An 11,299-nucleotide genomic window follows, 5' to 3' on the forward strand; every position below is an offset into this window, starting at 1 on the left:
TCTGTTGTATCCTCAAATCTTGTAACTCATTTTTGACGCACTTCTCAATGTGGTATCGACTGCAAACTTTGTAAACTTATGTCATACTAATGACAATACTATATTCTATCATTAAATATACGAAATTATATTTTTAAACATTATTTTGTATATGTTATGTTTCGGCTTGGCTCTAATTGTTCACGCTCAACTGACGTTGGCTGTAAATCACCACGGTCCCCTTACGTTGTTGCAAGCTTCGGGGCCACTTCCTGGAGTCGTGGAATTCTTCCATTACTAGTACGGTACATTTCATTAAAGCGTGTTTTAAAAAAAGTAAAAAAATATATAGTGCTTATTTTGTTCGTGCTTTCTCCGCCCTCCGCCGTTTTGCTTTGGAGGGTGGACTCGCCCACACGCAACGTCAATCACCGCTATTGGCCATTCGTGAATTCTCCTCGTCAAGCCCACCCGCTCACAGTTCCCCAACTCGGCATCACCACCATCAACAACAACTTCAACAACATCAACCTCACCGGGGGCTGTGCTTAGGGGAAGGAGGGAGGGAGGGTCGTGGAGGGAGGTTCGTGATTGATGGGCAGCGACAACTGCCCTCAACGCGAAGAGTCGTCACCTCCCGGGGGGCAGGGCAAGGCCGAGGAAGGATTTCGAAGGCAATGGACACGTTCCCGCTCATCATCTACATCTTGGCGGCCAAGAGTATCCTGCTGTGCCTGGGATTCATGTGGGCCAAGCGCTACCAGGCGAGGCGCCTCGAGAGGCTGGCGGTGCAGGCGGCCCAGGCGGCCCAGGCGCGCCGAGAGGCCGAGTGGGAGAAGGCGGACGGGGCGGGCGGGCGAGTTCGAGCGGCCGGGCTGAAGGAGGATTGAGGGCCGAGGTGAGTGGGGGGGGGAGAGTGTGGTGATTGGGGGGGAGCGTGGTGAGTGGGGGGAGTGTGGTGAGTGGGGGGAGTGTGGTGAGTGGGGGGGTGTGGTGAGTGGGGGGGAGTGTGGTGAGTGGGGGGAGTGTGGTGAGTGGGGGGAGCGTGGTGAGTGGGGGGAGTGTGGTGAGTGGGGGGGAGTGTGGTGAGTGGGGGGAGCGTGGTGAGTGGGGGGAGCGTGGTGAGTGGGGGAGTGTGGTGAGTGGGGGGAGTGTGGTGAGTGGGGGGGGTGTGGTGAGTGGGGGGGGTGTGGTGAGTGGGGGGGGGTGTGGTGAGTGGGGGGAGTGTGGTGAGTGGGGGGGGGGGTGGTGAGTGGGGGGAGCGTGGTGAGTGGGGGGGGGAGTGTGGTGAGTGGGGGAGCGTGGTGAGTGGGGGAGCGTGGTGAGTGGGGGGAGTGTGGTGAGTGGGTGAGTGGGGGGGGTTGGTGAGGTGGGGGGGGGTGTGGTGAGTGGGGGGAGTGTGGTGAGTGGGGGGGGGGGGGTGCGTGGGGGGAGCGTGGTGAGTGGGGAGTGTGGTGAGTGGGGGGAGTGTGGTGAGTGGGGGGGGGGGGGTGTGGTGAGTGGGGGGGAGTGTGGTGAGTGGGGGGGAGCGTGGTGAGTGGGGGGTGTGGTGAGTGGGGGGAGTGTGGTGAGTGGGGGGGGTGTGGTGAGTGGGGGGAGTGTGGTGAGTGGGGGGGAGTGTGGTGATTGGGGGGAGTGTGGTGAGTGGGGGAGTGTGGTGAGTGGGGGGGGAGCGTGGTGATTGGGGGGGTGTGGTGGTGGGGGAGTGGGGGAGTGTGGTGAGTGGGGGGAGTGTGGTGAGTGGGGGGGAGTGTGGTGAGTGGGGGGAGTGTGGTGAGTGGGGGGGGGTGTGGGGAGTGGGGGGAGTGTGGTGAGTGGGGGGGAGCGTGGTGAGTGGGGGGGGGAGCGTGGTGAGTGGGGGGGGGGGGGGTGTGGTGAGTGGGGGGAGGTGGTGAGTGGGGGGGAGTGTGGTGAGTGGGGGGGAGCGTGGTGAGTGGGGGGGGGGGCGTGGTGAGTGGGGGGGCATGTGGTGAGTGGGGGGGAGCGTGGTGAGTGGGGGGGGGGGGAGCGTGGTGAGTGGGGGGGAGCGTGGGAGTGGGGGGGGAGTGTGGTGAGTGGGGGGGAGTGTGGTGAGTGGGGGGAGCGTGGTGAGTGGGGGGAGCGTGGTGAGTGGGGGGGAGTGTGTGAGTGGGGGGGAGTGTGGTGAGTGGGGGGGGGAGTGTGGTGAGTGGGGGGAGTGTGGTGAGTGGGGGAGTGTGGTGAGTGGGGGGAGTGTGGGAGTGGGGGGAGTGTAGTGAGTGGGGGGAGTGTGGTGAGTGGGGGGAGCGTGGTGAGTGGGGGGGAGTGTGGTGAGTGGGGGGAGTGTGGTGAGAGGGGGGAGTGTGGTGAGTGGGGGGAGTGTGGTGAGTGGGGGGAGTGTGGTGAGTGGGGGAGTGTGGTGAGTGGGGGGTGTTGTGAGGGGGGGGAGTGTGGTGAGTGGGGGGGAGTGTGGTGAGTGGGGGGGAGTGTGGTGAGTGGGGGGAGTGTGGGGAGTGGGGGGGTGTGGTGAGGGGGGAGTGTGGTGAGTGGTGGGGGGGTGTGGTGAGTGGGGGGGAGTGTGGTGAGTGGGGGGGGAGCGTGGTGAGTGGGGGGGGGCGTGGTGAGTGGGGGGAGCGTGGGTGAGTGGGGGGGGGGTGGCGTGGTGAGTGGGAGGGGGGAGTGTGGTGAGTGGGGGGGAGCGTGGTGAGTGGGGGGGAGCGTGGTGAGTGGGGGGGAGTGTGGTGAGTGGGGGGGGGGGGCGGTGGTGAGTGGGGGGGGAGCGTGGTGAGTGGGGGGGGAGCGTGGTGAGTGGGGGGGGGAGCGTGGTGAGTGGGAGGGGGGAGCGTAGTGAGTGGGGGGAGTGTAGTGAGTGGGGGGGAGCGTGGTGAGTGGGGGGGGGGTGTGGTGAGTGGGGGGGAGCGTGGTGAGTGGGGGGAGCGTGGTGAGTGGGGGGGAGTGTAGTGAGTGGGGGAGTGTGGTGAGTGGGGGGAGCGTGGTGAGTGGGGGGAGTGTGGTGAGTGGGGGAGTGTGGTGAGTGGGGGGAGTGTGGTGAGTGGGGGGGGAGTGTGGTGAGTGGGGGGAGTGTGGTGAGTGGGGGGGGGGGGGTGTGGTGAGTGGGGGGGGAGCGTGGTGAGTGGGGGGGGAGCGTGGTGAGTGGGGGGAGTGTGGTGAGTGGGGGGAGCGTGGTGAGTGGGGGGAGCGTGGTGAGTGGGGGGAGCGTGGTGAGTGGGGGGAGTGTGGTGAGTGGGGGAGAGTGTGGTGAGTGGGGGGGAGGTGGTGAGTGGGGGGAGCGTGGTGAGTGGGGGGGAGCGTGTGAGTGGGGGGGGAGCGTGGTGAGTGGGGGGAGCGTGGTGAGTGGGGGGGCGTGGTGAGTGGGGGGGGAGTGTGGTGAGTGGGGGGAGCGTGGTGAGTGGGGGGAGCGTGGTGAGTGGGGGGAGTGTGGTGAGTGGGGGGGGAGTGTGGTGAGTGGGGGGGGGAGTGTGGTGAGTGGGGGGGGAGTGTGGTGAGTGGGGGGGCGGGGGTGAGTGGGGGGGGGAGTGTGGTGAGTGGGGGGGGGAGTGTGGTGAGTGGGGGAGTGTGGTGAGTGGGGGGAGTGTGGTGAGTGGGGGGGCGTGGTGAGTGGGGGGAGCGTGGTGAGTGGGGGGGGAGCGTGGTGAGTGGGGGGGCGTGGTGAGTGGGGGGGAGTGTGGTGAGTGGGGGGGAGTGTGGTGAGTGGGGGGAGCGTGGTGAGTGGGGGGTAGCGTGGTGAGTGGGGGGGGGGTAGCGTGGTGAGTGGGGGGGGAGCGTGGTGAGTGGGGGGGGGAGCGTGGTGAGTGGGGGGAGCGGTGGTGAGTGGGGGGGCGTGGTGAGTGGGGGGGAGTGTGGTGAGTGGGGGGGAGTGTGGTGAGGGGGGGGGAGCGTGGTGAGTGAGTGGGGGGGGGGCGTGGTGAGTGGGGGGGGAGTGTGGTGAGTGGGGGAGTGTGGTGAGTGGGGGGGTGTGGTGAGGGGGGGAGTGTGGTGAGTGGGGGGGAGTGTGGTGAGTGGGGGGAGTGTGGTGAGTGGGGGGAGTGTGTGAGTGGGGGGAGTGTGGTGAGTGGGGGGAGTGTGGTGAGTGGGGGGGGGGTGTGGTGAGTGGGGGGGGAGCGTGGTGAGTGGGGGGGGAGCGTGGTGAGTGGGGGGAGTGTGGTGAGTGGGGGGAGCGTGGTGAGTGGGGGGAGCGTGTGAGTGGGGGAGCGTGGTGAGTGGGGGGAGTGTGGTGAGTGGGGGGGAGTGTGGTGAGTGGGGGGGACGTGTGAGTGGGGAGCGTGTGAGTGGGGGGAGCGTGGTGAGTGGGGGGGAGCGTGGTGAGTGGGGGGGAGCGTGGTGAGTGGGGGTGAGCGTGGTGAGTGGGGGGAGCGTGGTGAGTGGGGGGAGTGTGGTGAGTGGGGGAGTGGTGAGTGGGGGGGAGGTGGTGAGTGGGGGGGGAGTGTGGTGAGTGGGGGGGGAGTGTGGTGAGTGGGGGGGGGAGTGTGGTGAGTGGGGGGGGAGTGTGGTGAGTGGGGGGGAGTGGTGAGTGGGGGGGGGAGTGTGGTGAGTGGGGGGGGGAGTGTGGTGAGTGGGGGGGGCGTGGTGAGTGGGGGGAGTGTGGTGAGTGGGGGGGAGTGTGGTGAGTGGGGGGAGCGTGGTGAGTGGGGGGGGGAGCGTGGTGAGTGGGGGGAGCGTGGGTGAGTGGGGGGAGCCGTGGTGAGTGGGGGGTTGGGGGAGCGTGGTGAGTGGGGGGGCGTGGTGAGTGGGGGGGGAGCGTGGTGAGTGGGGGGGGGAGGTGGTGAGTGGGGGGAGCGTGGTGAGTGGGGGGGGTGTGGTGAGTGGGGGGGAGTGTGGTGAGGGGGGGGAGCGTGGTGAGTGAGTGGGGGGGGGGCGTGGTGAGTGGGGGGGGAGTGTGGTGAGTGGGGGGGAGGTGGTGAGTGGGTGGGGTGGTGAGGGGGGAGTGTGGTGAGTGGGGGGGAGTGTGGTGAGTGGGGGGAGTGTGGTGAGTGGGGGGAGTGGTGGTGAGTGGGGGGTGGGGGGTGTGGTGAGTGGGGGGGAGTGTGGTGAGTGGGGGGGGGGTATTGGTGAGTGGGGGGATGTGGTGAGTGGGGGGCGTGGTGAGTGGGGGGAGCGTGGTGAGTGGGGGGGGAGTGTGGTGAGTGGGGGGAGCGTGGTGAGTGGGGGGAGCGTGGTGAGTGGGTGGGGCTGGTGAGTGGGGGGGGGGCGTGGTGAGTGGGGGGGCGTGGTGAGTGAGTGACGATTATCTGAACCGGTCCTGGGCCTCCCCTAGGTCGTACTCAACCTCAAATGAGTTACCCGGTGCGGTGTGTAGTAAACATCGCCACTAGGGAGACAAAGGCGGCCGGGCGTGGTGTTGGCCGCCCTCCGCCTCGTGTGCCGTGCCGGCCTTCAAAGGTGCTCGCGAACAGCACTTGCCCCTACAGTCTGTCCAGGGCTATACGGGGGATCTTTGTCGTCTCAGTCAGCCACCCATGGGCACCTGGGTCTGTCCCGTGACCTCCTGGCAGCGAGCCTTCCACACTCCACGTGACGGCCTCAAGGTGCACCTAACCTGGCACAAGGATAGGTGCTGTCGTGGTCAGCGCACCGGGTTACGATTCTAGCAGAGGTTCACGGTTCGATTGCAGCGGCCGCCCTGATTAATACTACGGTGTGGATTAACCAAAGTAAATACTATATACAAGACTATGCCATTGTGTGCAGGCGTCAGGGTCCAAATCTGCTAAATGTTCTAAATAACATCGCAAATTAATCAATTGGGACTATGCACACACCAGCAATAATATAATCCCCACCCCACCACTACTGACAGACTAATGCCCCAGGTCGCTCTTGCAAATAACTCCTCCGCAAAATAAAACGTGAATTTGAACCTATTGCTTACAATTGCTACCAGCAATCCATTGGTACATTCATCCATCCAGCACTCCCCGAAGCCATCCATCCGTCTCTCCCTGTAGATAACAATCCGTCCACCCATCCATTAATCACCCCCCTGCAGAAAAGCTCACGTCCATCACTAAATAGATTAATCCATCCTTCCATCCCTTCATTCACATGCCCAATCAATCACTGAAAATAATAATAATACTCACTCCATCCACTGCGGCATCACTCAATACCAACATCCGTTCCGTTCATAACTCCCTCAACCACTCCATCACTTCTTCCATCACTCCACCACTCCCTCCCATCAACTCCATCCATCACTCCATCGTTAACTATAAATCACTCCTCCTATCACGCCTTCCGTCAGTCCAGCACTCCCTCCACTATGCACCACGCCATCACTCCATCGCTTCATCCCTCCATCCATCTTCACCTCCCCGGCGGCACGTACAGTTCAACACGTGTTGACCTGCAGTAGTACAGTGCAGCCACCACACAGCCAGTGTGTTTGCGTGCACTGCAGATGAGTACAACATCTGTCTCCTAAGGGTTAAACATGCATCTAGGCCATGGTTATGCGAAATTCCCACTGTTGTTTCACGTGAGCAGCAGTAGCAGCAGCAATCTCCATCTTTGTGTACCCGATTCACGCCTTTAACCCAGTGTTTTGGAGGCAAGGATTAGTGGATCACGTACAGATTACTGAAACTTCCCAACACCAGCGAGGCAATACAGGAAGTGGGTTGGTGGACCTATATGTGGATGGTGCTTTGACAGTGTTCGCCCGCTCATATGTATGCATCCGTGGCAGGGTTTCTCTGGTGTTCTTGGGCTCACTGCCACATACATACTCATTATTTAAACGTAAATACTTGGCCAACACCCCAATGAATATGAGCCTTGAGACTCAGTGACGCTCTCCTTAATATATATTAATCACATTTTCTGCGGATTAATAGGACACACTTTCCCTCCCCCCCCCCTCTTGTGTTTTAAAGCAAAAGCTAAGGGGGTGCGTCTTATTTTTCGGTAGGTGTGTGAGAGAGAGAGAGAGGGAGCATGTTGGTAGAACTTCATTTATACAGAGCATGAGTTAGGGGTTCGTCTCACTTTGCGAAAGCGTCTTATTGTCCGGTGAATACGGTATTGATGACATCAGCTATACCCGGGGGTACAATTCCCCAAGCAGATTTTGCCAACGGCGTCAACATAGTTAGGTTCATTTTAAGAGTTTCTCACTACAACGCGTTGCCCGAAATAGGATTGCCGATATCGTTTTTAAATGCAACGATACGCTCTCGAGTTTCACGATGCGGAGGAGCATCGCGTAACACATGTACAGTAACCACAGCAAGAAAATTTGCTGTAGTTTTCACACCTGATGATGATTGCTTGTGTTGCAGTCGAAACGTCGTGAGGATTTTATTGGTTTATATTTTTATTATTTTATTGTTTCCGTTCTACGTGACTTTACCGAAAGAACCAAGAATATAATACGATGATCGTGGATCTTATGTTGTCGTATTGCCGTATTGTGTCAACACGTTGGCACGTGATGACCTATTGACCTTGTGTTATTATTTCGTTCGTTTGCTCAGAAAATCCTCATTGAGTCCCAAGATTCCTTTTCAGGTGGGGTCCTGCCAAGTTTTTCACAGTAGGGGGGACGATGCTGCTGCAGCTGCTGCTGCTGTGTAATCCCAGTTGAGTTATTTGTAGGTTCATTTTCAGCATCGCAAACTTTTGGCCAACATCGGTTACATTGCGTGGTTTTATTTTAGCCATGGGCGAAACCTCTGGAGAAAACCGTGCAAGACCAAGGGGAGAACGTGCAAACTCTGTGGAGAAAGGCACCCTCGCTGAGTCTGAAATCGAATCCAGTGGCGAGCATTACCACTGCGCCACCCTCCTGCCTGTTGACCTGCTGTGCTACGAACCCGGCGGCCCGAGTTCGATTCCCAACTATGGCTAAAACACCACTGGCAAATATATGAACCAGTCCTGGTCTTTTCCTAGGTGGACTCGGCATTAAGTGAGTACCTGATTGGGTGTGTGGTTCTGGCCACATTACCCCGTGTTGGCCTTCATAGGTCTTGGTAGGTGAGTGAGTGAATTTATGTGCATGGGTGTGTATATGATGTATGTGAGTGTGTGTATATGTGTATATCACTCCATCCCAGATGACACAGACACCTGGGTTGGAGTGATCGGAAGGCATGGGCCTTTTCAGGTGGGGTCCTGCCAAGTTTTTTCACAGTAGGGGGGACGATGCTGCTGCAGCTGCTGCTGCTGTGTAATCCCAGTTGAGTTATTTGTAGGTTCATTTTCAGCATCGCAAACTTTTGGCCAACATCAGTTACATTGTGTGGTTTTATTTTAGCTCAATAATAACGGAAGGAGCCTGCTAGACTTCTGTGTAGCCTATGGGCTTGTAATTACGAACACGCTGTTCGGGCATCGGCGCATCCACACAACATCATGAATGCATGCCAGGTCCAAGCATGAATATCTGCTGGACTATATAATTATGAACCAGCGGATGCGGACCCATGTCCTTTACACCAAGACCTACCATGGAGCTGATCTGCCCACTGACCATCGACTTGTCTTCTGTAGGATGCGCCTGCCATTCTTCCACTCCGGTGGTGCGTGTCCATCTAGGACCTCATTCAAACCCACAGTGGCCTGGTCTCGGCTAGCTGAGGATAGTTGCAAACAGGAATTTCAACATCGCTTGCAGCTGGTGTTATCAACGTGCCCACCTCCATTTGATGCTGAGGGCAAATGGGTGAGGTTCAGGACTGTGGCTCATGCAGCTGCAAGGGCTGCATTGGGTTTCTGATCCAGACCTCCGCAGAGACCCTGGCTGAACGAGGAGGTGTTCCAGCTGGTTAAAAGAAAACGACAGGCCCACTCCCGTCGCCTACAACATCCAAGATCGGAGAATGAGGAGGCTTACCCGCAGCAAGGATGAGTGGTGGGTGCGGGTTGCTGAGGAGATGGAATCTGCCACAGTAGCCAGCAATTACAAACCACTATTTAATTCAATCAAAAACGTTACTTGCAGGGCCTTACCTATCACCATTCTTAAGGGAAATAATGGCAATCCGATCTCCAACCCTCAGGAACAGGTCTGCAGATTTACTGAGCATTTCTGTGAGGTATTCTTTGGTTCTTTCGGTAAAGTCACGTAGATAGAAAATAATAAAATAAAACAAGTGGTCATCATTTTTTTTCTCCGCCTGATGACGATCGAAACGTCTGGAGTTTTTAAAAAATAAATTTCTAATTTTTATTATATTATTTTCTATCTACGTGACTTTACAGAAAGAACCAAAGAATATTAATTCCTGCAGTCACGAAAGTTTTAAGTCAAATTTTACGTGAGGTCTTGGGAGAGGGGAATTCCCTCAGCCCAGACAAGATCATGGGGCAAGGTGGGGACGACCCTGCTAGGGCTGCGGTGCCTCAAATATTGGCAGAAGTAGCCACCCCTTCTGAATGGTTGGCTGAAGAAGTAGCCACCCCTTCTGAATGGTTGGCTGAGGTGCCATCTGTAGAGGAAGTGCACGGGGCGATCCGAAGTCTGAGACCAGGAAAAGCGCCGGGCAGAGACGATCTCCCAAGCGAAATGCTGAGGGAGAGTGGCATCTGTGTGCAGATTACCCTGCATGACATCGCAACTGTCTGGACCACAGGATGGGTTCTGCAGGATTGGAAGGATGCCCTGGTGTTCCCCCTCTTTAAGAGGGGGGACCACACATATTGTAAAAACTATAGGGGCATCTCTCTCATTGTGCCGGGAAACGTCCTGGCAAGGATTATTCAACATCGCCTTGGCAGGCACGCTGAGGAGAGGCTTGCGGAGCCCCAATGTGGTTTCAGACCAGGGTGGTCCTTCACAGATGACATATTCTCTGTCCGCCTGTTACAGTAGAGGTGTAGGGAATTCCAACAAGACCTACACCTCTGCTTTATTAACCTGGCCAAGGCTTACTAAGAGGTGGGGTCTTACCATCAGCCCCACCAAAACTAAGCACCTGCCTGGGTATTTTCGTGCCACCAAACACTCTACCCCTCTGCTCCCCATTGGTGATGGAGCAGTTGTTGATAAAGCGGAGAGTTTCCCATACCTGTGCAGTGTGCTTATGACCAGCTCCGGTTTGACAGCAGAGGTCTCACTCCGAATCAGTCGGGCGACATTGTCGGCTGTGTAATTCCGCTGCATGGAAGCTACCTGGTCTGTCGCTCCGCACGAAGCTTCGTGTCTTCTCGGCCACATTCATGCCCTCCCTTCTCTATGCTTGTGAAATGTGGACCCCTGTGATGGAACATCTGCGCTGATTGGAAACATTAATTCTGGCATGCCTACGATCCATCCTGTGTTTAACCAGGCTGGATTGTGTGAGGAGCTCACAAATCCTGGAAAGATCTGGAAACATTCCCATCAGTGAGCTCCGGCAGGCAAGGCTGCGTTGGCTGGGTCATGTAGCCCGCATGCCCTACCACCGCATGCATCTTCTGTTTGGCCACATAGATGGGGCTAAACGGGCACGACATGGGCTGGAGAAGAGATAGACTGATGCCGTACAGGAGGATGTGGAGTGGAGTGGACTTGCCGACAACTGGTACCAGCAGTGTCAAGATCATGAAGGATGCTACTGGGCAGTTGGAGGCAGTCGCCCTCCAGCAACAACGGAGGACAGAGGAGCGATGCTCACAACAACGAGCGGAGCACCGGGCGACTAAAATACAGCAAGTTGGCACAGTAGGGGGTACAGCTGGTGGTGCATCTATCGGTCATCTCAGTCTGCCAACTCATGGCACCTGGGTCTGTCCAGAGACCTCCTGTCAGCGAGCCTTCGACACTTCACGTGGCCTCAAAGTGCACCTGGCCTGGCACAGGCACCATGGTGACATCACCCTCACTTAGTGGTGAATGGCGGGTCATGGATCTGTATATATGTGGGGAGGGGCAGTGTTGAGCGTGTTGCTCTACGAACCATTGATGATTATCTGAACCCGTTTTGAGCCTCCCCTAGGTCGATTCAACCTCAAACGAGTACCTGGTACAGTGTGTAAACATCAAAACTAAGAAGGTGCAGGTGGCCGGGCATGGTGCTGGCCTTCATAGGTGCTCACTAACAGCACTTGCCACAAACGTTTGTTTAGGCTATACGGAGGATCTTTGTCTTTTGCATGTGTGTATGTGTGTGTCACTGCACACGTTGCGATCGACATGTTCCATCTCAGGGGATTATCCAGGTAACATTTTCATGAACAAGATAATTAAGCAACCTAATTTCATTTCTTGTATTTCAAAGTAAAAAAAAAACAGCTGTTTTCAAATTCCACATTTCCAAACTCTTCGAATTGGATTACACATTACACTTGAACCTTAACCCCTAAGGAGATTTGTTTTAGAAGGGGAAAAAAACAGATTACAGTAATTAATAATTAGTGCATT

The sequence above is a fragment of the Petromyzon marinus genome, chromosome 26, assembly GCF_048934315.1.
Source record: "Petromyzon marinus isolate PM22_M1 ecotype Great Lakes invasive population chromosome 26, UKy_Petmar_22M1.pri1.0, whole genome shotgun sequence".
Lineage (NCBI taxonomy): Eukaryota > Metazoa > Chordata > Hyperoartia > Petromyzontiformes > Petromyzontidae > Petromyzon > Petromyzon marinus.